This window comes from Phocoena phocoena, chromosome 4 (genome assembly GCF_963924675.1).
Source record: "Phocoena phocoena chromosome 4, mPhoPho1.1, whole genome shotgun sequence".
NCBI classification, from domain to species: domain Eukaryota; kingdom Metazoa; phylum Chordata; class Mammalia; order Artiodactyla; family Phocoenidae; genus Phocoena; species Phocoena phocoena.
The window spans coordinates 37,714,403-37,738,556 of record NC_089222.1 but is presented as its reverse complement, the minus strand read 5'-3'; the positions used below and the strand labels follow the sequence as shown (position 1 = coordinate 37,738,556).

At 39.6% G+C, this 24,154-nt stretch overlaps 1 protein-coding gene across 3 annotated transcripts in view; it reads right to left on the bottom strand.

Moving 5' to 3' along the window:
* The window catches only part of KCNAB1 (potassium voltage-gated channel subfamily A regulatory beta subunit 1), a 416,921-nt gene that overhangs the window by 260,913 nt on the left and 131,854 nt on the right, over positions 1–24,154 (bottom strand). The gene's annotated exons all lie outside the window — the stretch shown is intronic.

The window sequence follows — 24,154 nt, the reverse complement described above, 5'->3', positions numbered from 1 at the left end:
CCCTGTTATTAGCCTTACCAGCGTTTATTTCCCCTTTGTACATTACTTCTTAAGCCAATAACTTTGAAGTTTACTGAAAAGACACAGTGCAGACTTTTCAGAGTCAAGTTACCTAACTCACTGCCAAATCTCTTCTGGCTCCCAAAGGAGGGTGAAGGATGGGCGAGGAGGCAGCAATTTGGCACCACCCAGAAGGGGTCTGCACTAGGTAAGCTGCAGGTCCAAGTCACCATCCAGGAAGGTCCAGGCCAGGTGGCTGGAACTGTGTACACTGCCTGCTGGTCATCTATGACCCATTGGTGAGGACAAGCATTATCCCCAGGGCAAGGGTAGGCAGCAAGACACCTCCTGTCATCTCGGAATGTTCCTGTGAGGCAGGAACATTGCCTGGTTTAGTAGCAGGTGCAAAGCAACTCCTCAGTAAATGTGGTTGAACCAAACTAAGCACCAACTGGCTGATAACAATTTCTCTCTCCGTCTGAAATGCATAGAAGTCAGACAGTTTTTTTAATAGATGTACTTACAATAAAATTGTGCCTTCTGCACCATCAGTTCTCTAAAGTGGTTTCCAACAGAAACTGCTGTCAAGCAAAAAGGAACCGTGTTTAAATCAACAATATTTATGAGCACCATCTCTGTACTAAGCATTAGAGAGAAATATGGAGAAAAAAATATAGCACTATCCTTCTCCTCAAGGAACTGGCAACCTGGATGGGAAGGATAAAACAATCAGTCTTAAAGAGGCTAATGAACAATGTCAGAGGTACATTAGTGTTTAAATGAATGGTACCGACACCAAGTACACTAGAGTTAAGCAGGGGAGTGATTACAGGAGGCTAGAGAAAGTTCCTCATTTTCCTACACTTCTACTGAATGCCAGTTAGGTACCTGACTGCTTGTTGCTGGGATACAAAATAGCTTACATGGAGGCTGGACCTCAAAGAGCTCATGGATGCCCAGGCAGCCCTCATAGACTGCGGGACTTTGCCTGGGACATGAATTTGATTAGCTAGAGAGCAGAAGGTCAGTCTTCCCAGAGATTGGCTGGGGTGAGGAGAACACACACTGTGGCTGTGTCAATGTGATAAATATAAATATATATATATAGAGAGAGAGAGAGAGACAGAGACAGAGACAGAGAGAGACAGAGAGACACAGACAGAGAGAGACAGAGACACAGAGACACAGAGGGAGAGAGATGGCAGTTCTGACCACTTATTCCCAAATTAAGTTGTAGGAATGAAATTTTCAAGTAGAATAGGTACCTGTTTTGAATTCCATTCCAGACATAAATCATAACATCTTTTTTTTAACAACTTTATTGGACTATAATTGCTTTACAATGGTGTGTTAGTTTCTGCTTTATAACAAAGTGAATCAGTTATACATATACATATGTTCCCATATCTCTTCCCTCTTGCGTCTCCCTCCTTCCCACCCTCCCTATCCCACCCCTCTAGGTGGTCAAAAACCACCGACCTGATCTCCCTGTGCTATGCAGCTGCTTCCAACTAGCTATCTATTTTACATTTGGTAGTGTATATATGTCCATGTCACTCTCTCACTTTGTCACAGCTACCCTTCCCCCTCACCATATCCTCAAGTCCATTCTCTAGTAGGTCTGTGTCTTTATTCCCCTCTTACTCCTAGGTTCTTCATGACATTTTTTTTTGATTCCATATATATGTGTTAGCATACGGTATTTGTTTTTCTCTTTCTGACTTACTTCTCTCTGCATGACAGACTCTAGGTCCATCCACCTCACTACAAAAAACTCAATTTCGTTTCTTTTTATGGCTGAGTAATATTCCATTGTATATATGTGCCACATCTTCTTTATCCATTCATCCGATGATGGACACTTAGGTTGCTGCCATCTCCTGGCTATTGTAAACAGAGCTGCAATGAACATTTTGGTACATGACTCTTTTTGAATTATGGTTTTCTCAGGGTATATGCCCAGTAGTGGGATTGCTGGGTCATATGGTAGTTCTATTTGTAGTTTTTTAAGTAATCTCGAAACTGTTCTCCATACTGGCTGTATCAATTTACATTCCCACCAGCAGTGCAGGAGTGTTCCCTTTTCTCCACACCCTCTCCAGCATTTATTGTTTCTAGATTTTTTGATGATGGCCATTCTGACCAGTGTGAGGTGATATCTCATTGTAGTTTTGATTTGCATTTCTCTAAAGATTAATGATGTTGAGCATTCTTTCATATGTTTGTTGGCAGTCTGTATATCTTCTTTGGAAAAATGTCTATTTAGGTCGTCTACCCATTTTTGGATTGCGTTGTTTGTTTTTTGTTATTGAGCTGCATGAGCTGCTTGTAAATTTTGGAGATTAATCCTTTGTCAGTTGCTTCGTTTGCAAATATTTTCTCCCATTCTGAAGGTTGTCTTTTGGCCTTGTTTATGGTTTCTTTTGCTGTGCAAAAGCTTTGAAGTTTCATTAGGTCTCATTTGTTTATTTTTATTTCCATTTCTCTATGAGGTGGGTCAAAAAGGATCTTCCTGTGATTTATGTCATAGAGTGTTCTGCCTATGTTTTCCTCTAAGAGTTTGATAGTTTCTGGCCTCACATATAGATCTTTAATCCATTTTGAGCTTATTTTTGTGTATGGTGTTAGGGAGTGTTCTAATCTTATACTTTAACATGTACCTGTCCAGTTTTCCCAGCACCAATTATTGAAGAGGCTGTCTTTTCTCCGCTGTATATTCTTGCCTCTTTTATCAAAGATAAGGTGACCATATGTGTGTGGGCTTATCTCTGGGCTTTCTATCCTGTTTCATTGATCTACCTTTCTGTTTTTGTGCCAGTACCATACTGTCTTGATTACTGTAGCTTTGTAGTATAGTCTGAAGTCAGGGAGCCTGATTCCTCCAGCTCCGTTTTTCGTTCTCAAGATTGCTTTTGCTATTCGGAGTCTTTTGTGTTTCCATACAAATTGTGAAATTTTTTGTTCTAGTTCTGTGAAAAATGCCAGTGGTAGTTTGATAGGGATTGCATTGAATCTGTAGATTGCTTTGGGTAGTAGAGTCATTTTCACAATGTTGATTCTTCCAATCCAAGAACATGGTATATCTCTCCATCTATCTGTATCATCTTTAATTTTTTTCATCAGTGTCTTATAATTTTCTGCATACAGGTCTTTTGTCCCCTTAGGTAGGTTTATTCCTAGATATTTTACTCTTTTTGTTGCAATGGTAAATTGGAGTGTTTTCTTGATTTCATTTTCAGATTTTTCATATTAGTGTATAGGAATGCCAGCGATTTATGCACATTAATTTTGTATCCTGCTACTTTACCAAATTCATTGATTAACTCTAGTAGTTTTCTGGTAGCATCTTTGGGGTTCTCTATGATAGTATCATGTCATCGGCAAACAGTGACAGCTTTACTTCTTCTTTTCCGATTTGGATTCCTTTTATTTCTTTTTCTTCTCTGATTGCTGTGGCTAAAACTTCCAAAAGTATGTTGAATAAGAGTGGTGAGAGTGGGCAACCTTGTCTTGCTCCTGATCTTAGCGGAAATGGTTTCAGTTTCTCACCACTGAGGACGATGTTGGCTGTGGGTTTGTCATATATGGCCTTTACTATGTTGAAGAAAGTGCCCTCTATGCCTACTTTCTGCAGAGTTTTTATCATAAATGGGTGTTGAATTTTGTGAAAAGCTTTCTCTGCATCTATTGAGATGATCATATAGTTTTTCTCCTTCATTTTGTTGATAAGGTGTATCACGTTGATTAATTTGCATATACTGAAGAATCCTTGCATTCCTGGAATAAACCCCACTTGATCATGGTGTATGATCCTCTAATGTGCTGTTGGATTCTGTTTGCTACTATTTTGTTGAGGATTTTTGAATCTATGTTCATCAGTGATATTGGCCTGTAGTTTTCTTTCTTTGTGATATCTTTGTCTGGTATTGGTATCAGGTTGATGGTGGCCTCGTAGACTGAGTTTGGGAGTGTTCCTCCCTCTGCTATATTTTGGAAGTGTTTGAGAAGAATAGGTGTTAGCTCTTCTCTAAATGTTTGATAGAATTCACCGGTAAAGCCATCTGGTCCTGGGCTTTTGTTTGTTGGAAGATTTTTAATCACAGTCTCAATTTCAGTGCTTGTGATTGGTCTGTTCATATTTTCTATTTCTTCCTGGTTCAGTCTTGGCAGGTTGTGCATTTCTAAGAATTTGTCCATTTCTTCCAGGTTGTCCATTTTATTGGCACAGAGTTGCTTGTAGTAATCTCTCATGACCCTTTGTATCCTTTGTCAGTTGTTACTTTTCCTTTTTCATTTCTAATTCTACTGATTTGAGTCTTCTCCCTTTTTTTCTTGATGAGTCTGGCTAATGGTTTATCAATTTTGTTTATCTTCTCAAAGAACCAGCTTTTAGTTTTATTGATCTTTGTTATCATGTCCTTCATTTCTATTTCATTTATTTCTGATCTGAGCTTTATGATTTCTTTCCTTCTGCTAACTTTGGGGTTTTTTTGTTCTTCTTTCTTTAATTGCTTTAGGTGCAAGGTTAGGTTGTTTATTTGAGATGTTTCCTTTTTCTTAAGGTAGGATTGTATTGCTGTAAACTTCCCTGTTAGAACTGCTTTTGCTGCCTCCCATAGATTTTGGGTCGTCGTGTCTCCATTGTCATTTGTTTCTAGGTATTTTTTGATTTCCTCTTTGATTTCTTCAGTGATCACTTCGTTATTAAGTAGTGTATTGTTTAGCCTCCATGTGTTTGTATTTTTTACAGATCTTTTCCTGCAATTGATATCTAGTCTCATAGCGTTGTGGTCGGAAAAGATACTTGATACAATTTCAATTTTCTTAAATTTACCAAGGCTTGATTTGTGACCCAAGATATGATCTATCCTGGAGAATGTTCCATGAGCACTTGAGAAAAATGTGTATTCTGTTGTTTTTGGATGGAATGTCCAATAAATATCAATTAAGTCCATCTTGTTTAATATATCATTTAAAGCTTGTGTTTCCTTATTTATTTTCATTTTGGATGATCTGTCCATTGGTGAAAGTGGGGTGTTAAAGTCCCCTACTATGAATGTATTACTGTCAATTTCCCCTTTTATGGCTGTTAGTATTTGTCTTATGTACTGAGGTGCTCCTATGTTGGATACATAAATATTTACAACTGTTATATGTTCTTCTTGGATCGATCCCTTGATCATTATGTAGTGCCCTTCTTTGTCTCTTCTAATAGTTTTTATTTTAAAGTCTATTTTGTCTGATATAAGAATTGCTACTCCAGCTTTCTTTTGGTTTCCATTTGCATGGAATATCTTTTTCCACCCCCTCACTTTCAGTCTGTATGTGTCTCTAGGTCTGAAGTGGGTCTCTTGTAGACAGCATATATACGGGTCTTGTTTTTCTATCCATTCAGTCATCTAAGTCTTTTGGTAGTAGCATTTAATACATTTACATTTAAGGTAATTATCGGTATGTATGTTCCTATTCCTATTTTCTTAATTGTTTTGCGTTTGTTATTGTAGGTCTTTTCCTTCTCTTGTGTTTCTTGCCTAGAGAATCATAACATCTTATAACCTGCAGGTGAGGTTTAAATTACATTGTGGAATTTCATCCTCTACCTTCCGTGCTCTTCCCACTCATTTTAAAAAATAAATATACTGCCTACTGTTCAGTGGTTAGAAAGTAACTTCAGGATGGGGTGAGGGTTGTAGAAAGGGACAAATGAACCTAGGCTTCCTTTTTTACCCTCAACTCCAAGGAAGTAGTTCCTGAAGCAAAGCTTTTTTTCCTGGAATAAACAACAGTGGGCAGAGAGGAAGCAGATCATTAGAAGTTTTATTTTTTTCATGCTAAACTGGCTCATCGGGGATGGTCAATATGAATCAGGAAAATAGTCAAAGTGAAAAGAGGAAGAAGTGGGAGGAATCAGAATGAACAGCTCAGAAGTGGGGTGGGGGTGGGGATAAAGCATCCTGGGAAGCAAGACGGAGCATGGTGATTACCATAGGGCCAGAGGGGTCAAGAGCCAGTGGCTCTGGCTTAGGTACTGACTGAGGGGGAGGAGGTGTGGGAAGGCAGCTAAGGGCTAAGGTATGAGAGCTGCCAGTTCTACAGGGAGGAGGGAGAGTTTCAGGGTGTGTAAGGTCTGCACACAGTTAACTGAGTGGCTTTCAGGTTTGACAGGAACTAGCAGAGCAACACCTGAAAGCATATCCAAGACCAGAACAGGGCCTAGGTTATCAGAATAAAACATGCAAGGCAGAGCACTTCTCAGTCACCTACTCAGCCCCAACAGGACCAAGCAAGGCGCCTTGTTTAGAGCAGGCCCTCACTCTATAAATAATTGAGAGAGGGAGATTAGGAAGCTTAGGGGGGAAAGAGGGAAGCAGGGAGGAAGGAAGGGGTATGGGATGTTGCCAAAATCTTGGATAAACTTGAATCCTTTAAAAAAAAAGAAAGAAAGAAAAAGAAAACCCTGCACTTTCTAGTTTTGCACAGGCTGCTCACTTGAAAGGTACCAATAACTGCCCCACATTCATGTCTGCACCTCTTGTGTATAGGCAAGTATCCACCTTTAGTACATGCCTCAGAGAATCAAAGGACTGAGGCCAGAAGAATGCTCACAGTGCATCTTTCTGGCTGCCCATAGTGAGCCTTTCCAGATCTGACCCTACATGGGCTTTCTGACAGCGAGCCAGCAGCTTGGTGACATACCCCACCCGTGCTCACCCTTCACAGCATCAATGGAGCAGTAGGTCTCAGGGGTCCAGAAATTAGATAATGGTTGCTGTGAGAATGCTCATTCCTCCTAAGTTTGTGCTAACAGGCCACATCCCAATTAAGCTGGGAAAATTAAATTTCAAATATGTATCTTTCCATTGTCACACAATAGGATTTGGAGGATTCTATTATTATTTCAGGTTCAAATAAGACACACAAATGATATAAATATAGAAGTAGATATAGATATAGATGTAGCTATTGCTATGAATAGAATTGGGCCCTCTCCAAATTCATATGTTGAAGTCCTAACCCCCTAAGTATCTCAGAATGTGACTGTATTAGAGATAGTCTCTTTAAAGAAGTAATTGAGGTAAAATGAGGTCATTACAGTGGGCCCTAATCCAACATGACTGATGGCCTTATAAGAAAAGGAGACTAAGACACTCACAGAGGGAAGATCATGTGAAGACACAGAGAGAAGGAAGCCATCTGCAAACCAAGGAGAGAGGCCTCAGAAGAAATCAACCCTGCTGACACCTTGATCTTGGACTTCTAGCCTCTAGAATTGTGAAAAAAAAAATAGATTTCTGTTGTTTCAGCCACCCAATGTATGGTATTTTCTTACAGCAGTGCTAACAGACTAATACAGCTATAAATATTGTTTTTATTTTAATTCTTATATTATTGGTCAAGAGAAACTATTGGAATTCTCCAAAGAAATGCTCCTGAAAGTCATTATTAGGCCATGATGGATACCATTATCATGCCACTCTACACATCCTAAGCAAATATTACAAATGTGCTCCAAAGAAGAGTTCCAAATACAACCCATTTATTCCTTTCCACCAAGTCATGAAGCCTCTACATGGTGACTCTTGATACAAGAGGTAGTGGTTTTCAAGACACTTCTAGTACTTGTTCTTAATTATCTCCTTATTCTGACAGTTCACCCTTTTACGAGCTTGCTTTATCCTGGGCATCCAGAATTGGCAACCTCAGAAATGTCATGAGGCAATGGAGATAGGCCTGCACTGGCGGGCCTAGGCCTTGCTGTAAACCCAGCTCTGTCACTTTGCCTGTGACCTTGGGTGTTATTATCATTCCATATGCCTCTGTTCTTTCACCTGAAACAGAAGAGGGATACGTATTTATTTCCAAGATCCTCTTTTGTGCTATAAGATTCCCTGAGGTGCTTTTACAGAGAGATGTGGAGGTTGCAAGATTACAAAGAGTTATCACTTATTCTGCAGTTTTGCCTGGGTCTCAGCTGGTCTCTATTCATTACCTGATATTTGGGATTCTATGGCATTTATGTCAAAGGGTCACTGGGTCATGGTGACAGAGCTGGTTAGGAAGAGACCCAGGCTGGTTAACTTGCACCCTGTCTTCTCATGCTCGTCCATAGAGTCTTTATGGTAACATGGGAGGACTCTAGGGTGTGGACTCAGTCGGAGCTGGGTGTGAATCCCAGCTCTGCTCTGCCTCTTCTTCCCATGTGCCACTGAGGGGGATGCTTAACCTCCCTGCCTCTATCCTCATAGAAAAACAGGGTGCCCGAACATTCCTCTCCAGATGACTCTGAGAATGGCATGAAATAGTGCGTGACCCACAGCAGGCACTTGGTAACTGATCAGTATCCATTTCAATTTATTAAAAGCAGGCTTTTGGGAAGTCATTAACCTCCTCCCAAACAAGCTCACCCAGAGACCTCAGCAATTACCAGTATCAGTGACACTTACACAGCACTCCTATGTCCCGGGAACTCTTAGGAACACTTTACACATATTAGCTCACTTAATCCTCACATAATCTCAACAGGAGGTGCTATGTTATCAACTCCATTCTACAGATGAAAAAACAGGAGACACAGAGAAGTTAAATAACTTGCCCAAGGTGACGCAGGCAGAGACCTGGGATTTACCTCAGGGTAGCCTGCCTCCAGAGACTTGGTTCTTAACCACTGTGCATACTGCTCCTCACTGCGAGGACTTCCTCTGAGAAGGGCTTTAAATGGTGCCATTTTATGACTATAATTTGAAGGAAGTCCTAGTCTTACTATGAATGAGAGAAAGAAATTCAATATTGAAAGTCTAAACATTTCAGTACAATTAGATCAGCCATGCTTGGTAGCTTTTGAGTATACCTTTTTATCAACCTTTCAAATACTTCATAATACTTTATTCTTATTACTCAAGAAAAAGAAAATTTCCCAGTTACCTGGCAAATTTGTTTGATTAATTTCCCACAGATAAAGTCAGAACCAAATGACTTGTGCTGAGTCCACTTATAACTTATGGTTTATATTCCATTGGAAACCACGGCCTGTGGGAGCCCGGAAGCATTTAATTATGCAGCCAGGCAAAACTGGATTCATTCAAAACAGAAAAGAATCTGTTAATATCTGAAGAATTTTAAACATGCAAATGTACAGATGGCAAGCCACTTTATGTGCCTATTATTTGTGATTAAAAGAGAAATTTTTAGGGTGAGAATTTCCTATTTATTAGAAATACTTAACACGTGGGTTTGGAGAACAATTTATTACATTCTGACAAATTGAACCAGCCATGAAAATTAGCAGGGGCCCACATTTGCACAGGCACAGGTTTTGGAATAATAGAGAAAGTAAAATTGAGAGGCCAATAATAGAGAAAGTAAAATTGAGAGGCCAACTGAAGACACAGACCTACTAGAGAATGGACTTGAGGACATGGGGAGGGGGAAGGGTAAACTGGGACAAAGTGAGAGAGTGGCATGGACATATATACACTACCAAATGTAAAACAGATAGCTAGTGGGAAGCAGTCGCATAGCACAGGGAGATCAGCTCGGTGCTTTGTGACCACCTAGAGGGGTGGGATAGGGAGGGCTGGAGGGAGGGAGACGCAAGAGGGAAGAGATATGGGGATATATGTATATGTATAGCTGATTCACTTTGTTATAAAGCAGAAATTAACACACCATTGTAAAGCAATTATACTCCAATAAAGATGTTAAATAAATAAATGTTAATATGTCCTCGTAGAAAAAAGAAAAAAAGAAAAAGAAAACACTCAAGGCTATGCTGAATAGAAGAAATTTCCAGATGTCTACCCTTCCGCTTCACAGGAAGAAAAGTTTCAACAGAGAGCCCCTACCAGGAATCCTGAGGACAGGCTCAATACAAATCTTCTCATACTCCAGGCCACAAGTCCAAAACCAAATATAATTAAAGAATGGTTAAGCTTCTCAATGTACACTTAAACTATACCCTCAGTCACTGATATTTCCTTAATTTGAAACTTCTGACACATCAGATGTATCAGCAAGATCTCCAATATTTATCCATCACTTTATACATTCAAGGCAAGGTACCATAGTGCTATAGGAAGCAGGTGTGGAAGAATAAAAAATTCACAATTCAGACTATTATGCTCAGGCTTCTTCATGGAAAGTAATTTCTCATAAGCTTGTCTGGAACCTGGATGTAGAGCTGGGAGGAAATAGGGACAGAAGGCCTATTTATTTTTTTTACAAATGTCATTAGTTCTTCCTAAATTATTAGCCATTAGTATAATTTCTGCCATTGCCTTATAATACAACAAGCTGGTCAGAAATATTTGACATGTTTTTGGATAAAAGATTTTCTTAAAGAGCTTAACACACAGAGAATTTGTTTTCATAGATAATTAGAATTATTATACTTCATCCAATTTAAGATACCATTAACCACAAGATACATCGTTATTTTGTACACCACTAAAATAGAAATTGTGGCCAATTAATTACAAAACAATGCTTTTTTTCATCCCTCAAACTTTCAATTTTCAATTTATCAAAAGAATCTTTTTAGACTTACATTTTTCTGCCCAAAATTTCATTCTTGTACATACATACAAAAGAAAATGTAAGGGCAATAAATTGGTTAAAGTATTCCCAAAATGTATTCACATTCAGAATTTTTTTTTTTTTTTTTTTGGCTGCATTGGGTGTTCGTTGCTGCGCACAGGCTTTCCCTAGTTGTGGTGAGCGGGGGCTACTTTTCGTGGCGATGCATGGGCTTCTCATTGCGATGGCTTCTCTTCTTGTGGAGCATGGACTCTAGGCACGTGGGCTTCAGTAGTTGTGGCACGCAGGCTCAGCAGTTGTGGCTCACGAGCTCTAGAGCGCAGGCTCAGTAGTCACAGTGCACGGGTTTAGTTGCTCCGTGGCATGTGGGATCTTCCCGGACCAGGGCTCAAACCCATGTCCCCTGCATTGGCAGGCGGATTCTTAACCACTGCACCATCAGGGAAGCCCTTACATTCATATTTTGATGCTTCTGGATGTTTTATTCAGAGTCATCAATGTCCACATCTCTCCACACAGTCATCCTTTGTGTTGGTAACGCAGGAATTTTTTTAAAACGTGCTCAACTATAGTCTCTGGCAGTTTATTCCAAGCTGTGGACACCTAATCTGAAAGTTGTGATGCACACTTACAGGCACTGACAACCACATCTTGATGGTCACATAGCCGGGAGCAACTAGAGACCAAGTCACTATTTCAGCAAAGGAAAACTATGTGCTTCAAAGAATTGATGATTTCTAAGACAGTTTATTATAAACTCTTATTTCATGGCAATTTAAATCAAAATACTGTAGAAGGAAGGAAGGGAGGGAGGAGGGAAAGATTTTTGAGCACCCACTATGTGCCAGGCATTGTGCCACTATGTGCCATCCATTATCTCATTCCAGAAGAAAGGAAGAAAAAAAAGCTAGCCTTTGTTAAGCATGTAAGTTAATTGAGCTCTCAACTCAGTGTTCTATAACTCAGTGGAGTTACATAAGCATTCATCTTCACTCCTCCAAAACTGAGAAGTGAATCAGACTCCAAAAGAGCTTTCCACATAAAGTCACCCTTGCCCAATGGGGCTGAGAAAAATAAGCAAACTGAAGGTCTTTCCAAAAATATGTTAATGGGTAAAAATTCACTTGTTTCAGTTCAAATCTGTTGGTCTTCTTAGGGTGAGAAAAGCCACTATTACACATGTCACTCTACGGCATAATGTCTAATATATTTTTATAAAACATGTATTCTTTCACTTCTTTATTCTGTTCATTTTCAAAGGGAAGATGTTGTAAAAGAAGGAGATCTAAGATCCTATGGGATTCTTTCTCATTTAAGTCTTTCCCTGTGGCAGATCACAGGAAGTTCTTGTAAGAGACGCTTCAAGCTTTCACCACATTTAAAATGAAACTCATTTTGGATGATATAAATATCAGGTTCTCACCTTATGCTCCATCAAGTGCTCGTATTGTCTGAAGTTTTTATAATTTACATGCATTACTCTTGTAAGTAAAATAAAATAAAAATTTTAGCTCTCATGGTGGCTTCTAGAGTCAATTATAGTAATCCTGAGGATGAACTGACCCTTTTATTCACTATTCCACATCGAGCTGCAAACCCATCAGAAGGAACCATGTGATCACTGTAGCCACCAGCTGACCCCACAGCCACCTCGTGCCTCCCTTGGACCCACCCAAGAATTTCTGAGCCTTCTTTATGATACACCAGAAATACATCACCACATGGAACAACTCCTACAGCAGAACACCTACTGAACACTGGCAGAAAACCTCAGACCTCCCAAAAGGCAAGAAACTCCCCACGAACCTGGGTAGGGCAAAAGAAAAAAGAAAAAACAGAGACAAAAGAATAGGGATGGGAACTGCACCAGTGGGAGGGAGCTGTGAAGAAGGAAAGGTTTCCACACACTAGGAAGCCCCTTCGCGGGCTGAGACTGTGGGTGGCGGGGGGGGGAAGCTTCGGAGCCGCAGAGGAGAGCACAGCAACAGGGGTGCAGAGGGCAAAGAGGTGAGATTCCCGCACAGAGGATCGGTCCTGACCGGCACTCACCAGCGCGAGAGGCTTGTCTGCTCACCCGCCGGGGCGGGCGGGGTTGGGAGCTGAGGCTTGGGCTTTGGTCAGAGAACAGGGAGAGAACTGGGGTTGGCGGCGTGAACACAGCCTGAAGGGGTTAGTGCACCACGGCTAGCCGGGAGGGAGTCCGGGGAAAAGTCTGCACCTGCCGAAGAGGCAAGGGACTTTTTCTTCCCTCTTTGTTTCCTGGTGCGCGAGGAGAGGGGATTAAGAGCACTGCTTAAAGGAGCTCCAGAGACAGGCGCGAGCCACGGCTAACAGCACGGACCCCAGAGATGGGCATGAAACGCTAAGGCTGCTGCTGCCGCCACCAAGAGGCCTGTGTGCAAGCACAAGTCACTATCCACACCTCCCTTCTGAGAGCCTGTGCAGCCCGCCACTGCCAGGGTCCCGGGATCCAGGGACAACTTCCCCGGGACAAGGCACCGCGCGCTTCAGGCTGGTGCAATGTCCCGCCGGCCTCTGCCGCCGCAGGCTCGCCCCGCACTCCGTACCCCTCCCTCCCCCCAGCCTGAGTGAGCCAGAGCCCCCGAGTCAGCTGCTCCTTTAACCCTGTCCTGTCTGAGCGAAGAACAGACGCACTCTGGCAACCTACACGCAGAGGCAGGGCCAAATCCAAAGCTGAGCCCCAGGAGCTGTATGAACAAAGAAGAGAAAGGGAAATCTCTCCCAGCAGCCTCAGAAGCAGCGGATTAAAGCTCCACAATCAACTTGATGTACCCTGCATCTGTGGAATACATGAACAGACAACAAATCATTCCAAACTGAGGAGGTGGACTTTGAGAGCAAGATTTATGATTATTTCCCCTTTTCCTCTTTTTGTGAGTGCGTATGTGTATGCTTCTGTGTGAGATTTTGTCTGTATAGCTTTGCTTTCACCATTTGTCCTAGGGCTGTATCAGTCCAGTTTTTTTTCTTTTTATTTATTTTTTTAATAATTTTTTTCTTAATAATTATTTTTTATTTTAATTATTTTATTTTATCTTACTCTTTCTTTCTTTCTTTCTTTCTTTCTTTCTCCTTCTTCCTTTCTTTCTTTCCCTTTCTTTCTTTTCTACTTTTTCTCCCTTTTATTCTGAGCCACGTGGATGAAAGGCTCTTGGTGCTGCAGCCAGGAGTCACTGCTGTGCCTCTGAGGTGGGAGAGCCGACTTCAGGACACTGGTCCACAAGAGACCTCCCAGCTCTACATAATATCAAATGGCGAAAATCTCCCAGAGATCTCCATCTCAACACCAGCACCCAGCTACACTCAACGACCAGCAAGCTACAGGGCTGGACACCCTATGCCAAACAACTAGCAGGACAGGAACACAAACCCACCCATTAGCAGAGAGGCTGTCTAAAATCATAATAAGGCCACAGACACCCCAAAGCACACCACCAGACATGGACCTGCCCACCAGAAAGACAAGATCCAGCCTCATCCACCAGAACACAGGCACTAGTCCGCTCCACCAGGAAGCCTACACAACCGACTGAACCAACATTAGCCACTGGGGACAGACACCAAAAACAACGGGAACTACGAACCTGCAGCCTGCAAAAAGGAGACACCAAACACAGTAAGATAAGTAAAATGAGAAGACAGAAAAACACACGGCAGATGAAGGAGCAAGATAAAAACCCACCAGACCTAATAAATGAAGAGGAAATACACAGTCTACCGGAAAAAGAATTCAGAATAATGATAGTAAAGATGATCCAAAATCTTGGAAACAGAATAGACAAAATGCAAGAAACATTTAACAAGGACCTAGAAGAACTAAAGATGAAACAAGCAATGATGAACAACACAATAAATGAAATGAAAAATACTCTAGATGGGATCAAGAGCAGAATAACTGAGGCAGAAGAACGGATAAGTGACCTGGAAGATAAAATAGTGGAAATAGCTACTGCAGAGCAGAATAAAGAAAAAAGAATGAAAAGAACTGAGGACAGTCTCAGAGACCTCTGGGACAACATTAAACGCACCAACATTTGAATTATACAGGTTCCAGAAGAAGAAGAGAAAAAGAAAGGGACTGAGAAAATATTTGCAGAGATTATAGTTGAAAACTTCCCTAATATGGGAAAGGAAATAGTTAATCAAGTGCAGGAAGCACAGGGAGTCCCATACAGGATAAATCCAAGGAGAAACACGCCGAGACACATATTAATCAAACTGTCAAAAATTAAACACAAAGAAAACATATTAAAAGCAGCAAGGGAAAAACAACAAATAACACACAAGGGAATCCCCATAAGGTTAACAGCTGATCTTTCAGCAGAAACTTTGCAAGCCAGAAGGGAGTGGCAGGACATATTTAAAGTGATGAAGGAGAAAAACCTACAACCAAGATTACTCTACCCAGCAAGGATCTCATTCAGATTTGATGGAGAAATTAAAACCTTTACAGACAAGCAAAAGCTGAGAGAGTTGAGCACCACCAAACCAGCTTTACAACAAATGCCAAAGAAACTTCTCTAGGCAAGAAACACAAGAGAAGGAAAAGACCTACAATAACAAACTCAAAACAATTAAGAAAATGGGAATAGGAACATACATATCAATAATTAAGTTAAATGTAAATGGATTAAACGCTCCCACGAAAAGACACAGACTGGCTGAATGGATAAAAAAACAAGATCCATATATATGCTGTCTATAAGAGACCCACTTCAGATCCAGAGACACATACAGACTGAAAGTGAGGGGATGGAAAAAGATATTCCATGCAGATGGATACCAAAAGAAAGCTGGAGTAGCAATTCTCATATCAGACAAAATAGACTTTAAAATAAAGACTATTAGAAGAGACAAAGAAGGACACTACATAATGATCAAGGCATCAATCCAAGAAGAACATATAACAATTGTAAATATTTATGCACCCAACATAGGAGCACCTCAATACATAAGGCAAATACTAACTGCCATAAAAGGGGAAATCCACAGTAATGCATTCATTGTAGGGGACTTTGACACCCCACATTCACCAATGGAAAGATCATCCAAAATGAAAATAAATAAGGAAACAGAAGCTTTAAATGATACATTAAACAAGATGGACTTAATTGATATTTATAGGACATTCCATCCAAAAACAACAGAATACACATTTTTCTCAAGTGCTCATGGAACATTCTCCAGGATAGATCATATCTTGGGTCACAAGTCAAGCCTTGGTAAATTTAAGAAAATTGAAATTGTATCAAGTATCTTTTCCGACCACAACGCTATAAGACTAGATACCAATTGCAGGAAAAGATCTGTAAAATATACAAACACATGGAGGCTAAACAATACACTACTTAATAACGAAGTGATCACTGAAGAAATCAAAGAGGAAATAAAAAAATACTTAGAAACAAATGACAATGGAGACACGACAACCCAAAACCTATGGGAGGCAGCAAAAGCAGTTCTAACAGGGAAGTTTACAGCAACACAATCCTACCTTAAGAAACAGGAAACATCTCAAATAAACAACCTAACCTTGCACCTAAAGCAATTAGAGAAAGAAGAACAAAAAACCCCCAAAGTTAGCAGAAGGAAAGAAATCATAAAGATCAGATCAATAGTAAATGAAAAAGAAATGAAGGACACGATTGCAAATATCAATAAAATTAAAAGCTCGTTCTTTGAGAAGATAAACAAAATTGATAAACCATTAGCCAGACTCATCAAGAAAAAAGGGAGAAGACTCAAATCAATAGAATTAGAAATGAAAAAGGAGAAGTAACAACTGACACTGCAGAAATACAAAATATCATGAGAGATTACTACAAACAACTCTATGCCAATAAAATGGACAACCTGGAAGAAATGGACAACTTCTTAGAAATGCACAACCTGCCAAGACTGAACCAGGAAGAAATAGAAAATATGAACAGACCAATCACAAGCACTGAAATTGAAACTGTGATTAAAAATCTTCCAACAAACAAAATCCCAGGACCAGATGGCTTTACTGGTGAATTCTATCAAACATTTAGAGAAGAGCTAACACCTATCCTTCTCAAACACTTCCAAAATATAGAAGAGGGAGGAACACTCCCAAACTCATTCTATGAGGCCACCATCACCCTGATACGAAACCAGACGAGGATGCCACAAAGAAAGAAAACTACAGGCCAATATCACTGATGAACATAGATGCAAAAATCCTCAACAAAATACTAGCAAACAGAATCCAACAGCACATTAAAAGGATCATACATCATGATCAAGTGGGGTTTATTCCAGGAATGCAAGGATTCTTCAGTATATGCAAATCAATCAATGTGATACACCTCATTAACAAATTGAAGAATAAAAACCATATGATCCTCTCAATCGATGCAGAGAAAGCTTTTCACAAAATTCAACACCCATTTATGAAAAAACCCTCCAGAAAGTAGGCATAGAGGGAACTTTCCTCAACATAATAAAGGCCACATATGACAAACCCACAGCCAACATCGTCCTCAATCGTGAAAAACTGAAAGCATTTCCACAAAGATCAGGAACAAGACAAGGTTGCACACTCTCACCACTCTTATTCAACATAGTTTTGGAACTTTTAGCCACAGCAATCAGAGAAGAAAAGGAAATAAAAGGAATCCAAATCAGAAAAGAAGAAGTAAAGCTGTCACTGTTTGCAGATGACATGATGCTATACACAGAGAATCCTAAAGATGCTACCAGAAAACTACTAGAGTTCATCAATGAATTTGGTAAAGTATTAGGATACAAAATCAATGCACAGAAATCTCTGGCAATCCTATACACTAATGATGAAAACTCTGAAAGTATAATCAAGAAAACACTCCCATTTACCACTGCAACAAAAAGAATAAAATACCTAGGAATAAACCTACCTAAGGAAACAAAAGACCTGTATAGAGAAAATTATAAGACACTGCTGAAAGAAATTAAAGATGATACAAATAGATGGAGAGATATACCATGTTCTTGGATTGGAAGAATCAACATTATGAAAATGACTCTACTACCCAAAGCAATCTACAGATTCAATGCAATCCCTATCAAACTACCACTGGCATTTTTCACAGAATTAGAATTAAAAATTTCACAATTTGTATGGAAACACAAAAGACCCCAAATAGCCAAAGCAAGCTTGAGAACGAAAAACGGAGCTGGAGGAATCAGGCTCCCTGACTTCAGACTATACTACAAAGCTACAGTAATCAAGACAGTATGGTACTGGCACAAAAACAGAAAGACAGATCAATGGAACAGGATAGAAAGCCCAGAGATAAACCCACGCACATATGGTCACCTTATCTTTGATAAAGGAGGCAAGAATGTTCAGTGGAGAAAGGACAGCCTCTTCAATAATTGGTGCTGGGAAAACTGGACAGGTACATGTGAAAGTATGAGATTAGAACACTCTCTAACACCATACACAAAAATAAGCTCAAAATGGATTAAAGACCTAAATGTAAGGCCAGAAACTATCAAACTCTTAGAGGAAAACATAGGCAGAGCACTCTATGACATAAATCACAGCAAGATCCTTTTGGACCCACCTCCTAGAGAAATGGAAATAAAAACAAACAAATGGGACCTAATGAAACTTCAAAGCTTTTGCACAGCAAAGGAAACCATAAACAAGACCAAAAGACAACCCTCAGAATGGGAGAAAATATTTGCAAATGAAGCAACTGACAAAGGATTCATCTCCAAAATTTATAAGCAGTTCATGCAGCTCAATAACAAAAAGACAAACAACCCAATCCAAAAATGGGCAGAAGACCTAAATAGACATTTCTCCAAAGAAGATATACAGATTGCCAACAAACACATGAAAGAATGCTCAACATCATTAATCATTAGAGAAATGCAAATCAAAACTATAATGAAATATCATCTCACACCAGTCAGAATGGCCATCATCAAAAAATCTAGAAACAGTAAATGCTAGAGAGGGTGTGGAGAAAAGGGAACACTCTTGCACTGCTGGTGGGAATGTGAACTGGTACATCCACTATGGAGAACAGTATGGAGGTTCCTTAAAAAACTACAAATAGAACTACCATATGACCCAGCAATCCCACTCCTGGGCATATACCCTGAGAAAACCATAATTCAGAAAGAGTCATGTACCAAAATGTTCACTGCAGCTCTGTTTACAATAGCCAGGAGATGGCAGCAACCTAAGTGTCCATCATCGGATGAATGGATAAAGAAGATGTGGCACATATATACAATGGAATATTACTCAGCCATAAAAAGAAACGAAATTGAGCTATTTGTAGTGAGGTGGATCGACCTAGAGTCTGTCATACAGAGTAAGTCTGAAAGAGAAAAACAAATACCATATGCTAACACATATATGGAATTTAAGAAAAAAAGTGTCATGAAGAACCTAGGGGTAAGACAGGAATAAAGACACAGACCTACTAGAGAATGGACTTGAGGTTATGGGGAGGGGGAAGGGTAAGCTGTTACAAAGTGAGAGAGTGGCATGGACATATATACACTACCAAACGTAAAATAGATAGCTAGTGGGAAGCAGCCGCATAGCACAGGGAGATTAGCTCGGTGCTTTGTTACCACCTGGATTGGTGGGATAGGGAGGGTGGGAGGGAGGGAGACACAAGAGGGAAGAGATATGGGAACATATGTATATGTATAACTAATTCACTTTGTTATAAAGCAGAAACTAACACACCACTGTAAAGCAATTATACTCCAATAACGATGTAAATAAATAAATAAATAAATAAAATTTTTAAGTTCTTTTATCTATTATAAATTTATCACAAATTCTGCTGAGAGGAAACAGTGAGACATGGAAGCAAGAAGGAAAAAAAAATCATGCATTTATCCAGACTTCCAATTTTTAAGAGTTTTGTCAACAGCCTCTTTTGGTTTTCGGGTTTTTACTTTTCTACGCATAGTTTTGTGGCGGTTGTTACTGATGTTGCTGTTGTTGTTCTATATAAGTGAATACTGTTCAAGGTATGTATCAGTTACCTCATGCTATCACTTGGCATTTGTTCATTTGTTTTTTCATCTTTGGACATTATCTATCCTTAAGTCAATTATTTTTCCTCACCATGCATTGCTCACATTAATATGCATTTTTCATTGTTCAGTTGCCAAGTTCTATGAGGCAAAGAGGCAGAGGACTCAGCGCCTCCTCACAGGGCTCCCTTCCTGGCTGGGGCATGTACAGACATTCAGTGACGATTACTGCCTACCCTATTATGTGAGGACAATGGTATAGCCAATACACACTCTAGAGGAAGAGGGAGCGATCATTGGGAGTTGTGGCAGTTAGAGAAACTATGGTGGTGTCAGAAAAGATCTGAAAGATTGAGTACAGAGAATCTCCCAGGCAAGGAAAGAGAGTAGGGGAGAGAGGCTACATCAGCAGAGGAAGCAGCTGTAGCAAAGATGAGGAGGTGGAGGAGCTTACTGGGGAATAATGACTAATAATTTTGGATGGGACCTTGTTTGAAAAAGGGATTTACATAAGAAATTATGCAAAACAAATGTACATAAATCAATTGGAGTCTGTTGAGAACAGCCTGGAATAAAATTCTGGGTGAAGACTCCCCCCTCGGGGCAGTTGGGAGAGGTTGAAGGTAGAAAGTTCATCAAGGATTCTGATCCAGGGTGTAAGCAGTATTTTTGGAATATCCATCTGGAAGCCAATAGGGTGGCCTGGAGATGTAAGAGACTCAATACAGGAAGACAAGTAGGAGACTGCTGGAATCAGCCAGCCATAAGGTAAAACCTGCTGATGGAGGAATGATACTTCCTACTGCCAGTTCTGATAGATGGGAATGTTCACAAGCACTGTGAGCTGAAAAAACAGTCCACAAAATAATATGCACAGTATGAGCCTATTTTGACAGAAACAAAAATTACCTATCTCTGCAGATAAACAAAAAGATGAACGCAAATATATTCTTATATGGGATATATTAGATATACCCAAATACTATCAGTAGTTACCTGTGGGTGGTGGAACTATGGATAATTTTTATTTTCTTTATTTTGATAGTATATGATTTTCTGCTATGAATACATATTATTTTTGTATTATGGAACAGAAAAAGTGGTACCTAGAGAAAAGAAGTGATGATTGAACCATGAGGAGCCTGTAGGTATACTTATCAGGGAGAAAAGACTGATGACTTTTAAATTTTTTATTTCACAGCACCCAGTACAGTGGTATTAATGCCACTAAGCCAACTCAGCTTAGTTTTTAACACACAAGTATCTGGGAGCAGATTATCCTAGATGTGACCATTAAGCTTTGCTGACTGATGTGGAGAAAGTTAGCAAATTAAATTACTGTTTATTTGTTTCTCTACAGATTTGTTTTGGATTCCTGCTGGGGAGGCAGGCAAGAAGTGGTCTGATCCACTAATGACAGCAGTAGTTAAACATGGACTATTAAAGGGACTTTTGGTAAGAGTGACTATGAATTCTCCCAACCTAAGCCTGGATGACCCTCCCTGGAGTTGGCCTCTACTAAAAGGAAGGAACCTATGCAAGTCCGTAGTTAATTGAGTTAAAGCAAGCTGAGCTTCTTAGGAGAAAAGGACATGTTTCAACCATCCTATCACACAGTTGTGCAGAGGAGTGCTTTACTAATTCCCCTTGACTGAATAAATGGATTTATACCAATCCCTGGGGTAGTGCCAGAACTGGGTGGAAATCTGCTACATAGAAATCAAACCACTATGTTGAAACTTCTAAGACATCTCTGATGATTGTTGTTTTTCCCCAGTATTCTGCATTCACCCTTTGCCCTACGTTTTACTTGTTTTTTACAAAGTTCCACGGTGATGAAATGAAAGGGGGGAGAAATGTAATATGGTATTTCTGTGCAGATGTTAGAAATATTGACAAAGGAGTAGAAATGAGGGTTTGGGGAAAGGAAAAAATTGTAGCAAAAATCAAACGTAGGGATTGATTTGGAAGAGAGACACAAAGTTTGAGCATAATCTGCTGACTGAACTCCCTGGGGAGGTAGTTGGTCAGGTTTGGGAAAAGGTCAGGGTATTAGTTTCCTAGGACTGCCATCAAAAATTATCACAAACTTGATGGCTTAAGACAACAAATATTTATACTCTTACAATTCTGGAGGCCAGAAGTCTGACATCAAGGTATCAGTAGGGCTATGCTCTAGGGGACAATTCAGTCTTTGCCTCTTCCAGCATTCCTTGGGAATGTATTATTCCAGCCTCTGACTCCACCTTCAGATGGCCTTCTCCTCCATGTGTCTGTGTCTTCTCTTCTGTCTCTTAGACACAAGAACAATTGTCATTGGGTCTAAGTCCCACCTAGGTAATACAGAGCGATCTCATTCCAAGATCTTTAACTTCATTACATCTGTAAAGATACTTTTTCCAAATAAGGTCACATTAATAGGTTTCAGGGATTAGGACATGGACATATCTTTTGGGGGCTTCCCATTCAACTGACTGTAGTCAGCTTGGGAAAGGCATGGTTTAAGTGGGAGGAGGACAGAAGAAAGATGGGGAGAGGAGAAGGCTATGGACTGCACTTGCTTTCCAATCTGACAAGAGAGTAAAACTGAAAATACAACAAAACAGTCTGAGACTGTATGGGGATGTAAAGGCATTCAGAGTACAGGTTTGAGCAGCTCTCATCTGAGAGTGGTTTCTTTGATGGGGTGAGAAGAGAGGAACAAGAAGAGTTCTCCTCAGTCAAATGAGGGAGGTGGGCCTGCCCATGCCCCACACAGACGCTCTTTGCCCAGGGACGACAGGACTGGCTTAGGCATAGAGATCACACGTAAAGGATCCATAGGAAAAGTTCATCAATCATCACATCCATGGTGAGAATGGAATGGCTCGCTAAATAGAGGGCTTCTCTGGAAGGAGCATTGGCCTGGGCAGGAGGTGGGGGTTAGATAATGGTGTCTGGACTACTTGGGAGGTAGAAGCAGCATAACACAGTCAACTGGCAATGAAACAAGCAGGATGGAAGCTATGAGGTATACGAGCTATGGAGGAACTAGCAAGGCAATGATAAAACCCCAAGAAATGGCTGCTGGTTTTTTACTATTATTACCATATTCCGGATCAAGGTTTTTTGTTTATCTTTCTTTTCGGTAAAAGTTTGAACCATCATGTCAGCAGAGATGTTGAAATCTGGTAGTCATAGCATTATGTGGTCCAGGACGAGAGCATCTCAAGTTCAACTGGAACTTGAATTCCAGACTCAGTTATGAGAAAAGAGGATTTCAGTCATATGACTCATGTTAAGACCAAGGAGCCGGGAATGACATCAAATCCAAAAGGACTGAGCACTGCTCATTAAAAAGGAAGTTTGGAATCTGGACAACTTGAGACAGATAGTCAGGAACTGATTCAGCAGAATGGTCACTGAGGTCAAAGTGGACCAGTCTCTAAAATGGAAGGATAGTTCCGAAAATATTAAACCAAAGTACTTTCTAGTCCCCATAAATTACTTACAGGGAATTTGGATGTAATAATAAAAGATAATAATAAAAGATATAATGCTGTATAAATCAATAATTTTAACACTATGTTGCTGGGATTATAAAATATAAATATATATATTTAAATATTTTATACATTTATATATATCACAGTACATATAGTAATAATATATGGTATATAATAGTATATATAATATATATGTATGTATGTATATATGTAATAGTACAAAAGATGGGGAATGAACGGAACATGGAACTATACTGAAGCAAAATTTCTATGTTTTAACAAAATGAAGTTAATTTTATTCTGAAGTAGATTGTAAAAAGTTAAAAGTGCATATTGTAATCATCAGAGCAGTCAATAAGAAAATAACTGAAAGAAATAGCTTTTAAAAGTCAACAAAGGAATTGAAATATTTATTTAACAGAGAGGAAGGCAATCAACAAAAAAAGTAAGTCTAGAAGTACAAAATGAATTTAACAAGGTCACAGAATAAAAGATCAATATACAAAAATCTATTATATTTCTATATACTAGCAATGAACGATCCAAAATTAAGAAAACAAATTTATCTGCAACATCAAAGAGAATAAAACTCTTAGAAATAAATTAACAAAAAAGGTTCAAGTCATATCCTTAATACTACAAATACTGCTGAGACATTAAACATCTAAATAATATTCATATTCACAGACTGAAATAGTCAATATTGTCAAGATGGCAATTCTCTCCAAACTGAAATTCAATACAATCCCTATCAAAATCTCAGCAAGATTTTTTGTAAAAATTGATAAGCTTATTATAAAATTCATATGGAAATGCAGAAATCTTAAATAGCCAAAACATTTTGAATAAGAAGAGCTAGAGGACTTACACTATCTGATTTCAAAATTTACTATGGTCAATTGATTCTCAGCAATTGTGTCCAAAACAATTCAACTGGGAAAGGATAGTCTTTTCAAAGAATCGTGCTAGTACAATCGGATATTCACATGGAAAAAAACAAAAAAAGAACTCAGACCCTTACCCCACACACTACAAAAATCAACTCCAAATGGATCATAGACCTAAATTTGAGAGCTAAAACTCTAAATCAGGGCTTCCCTGGTGGC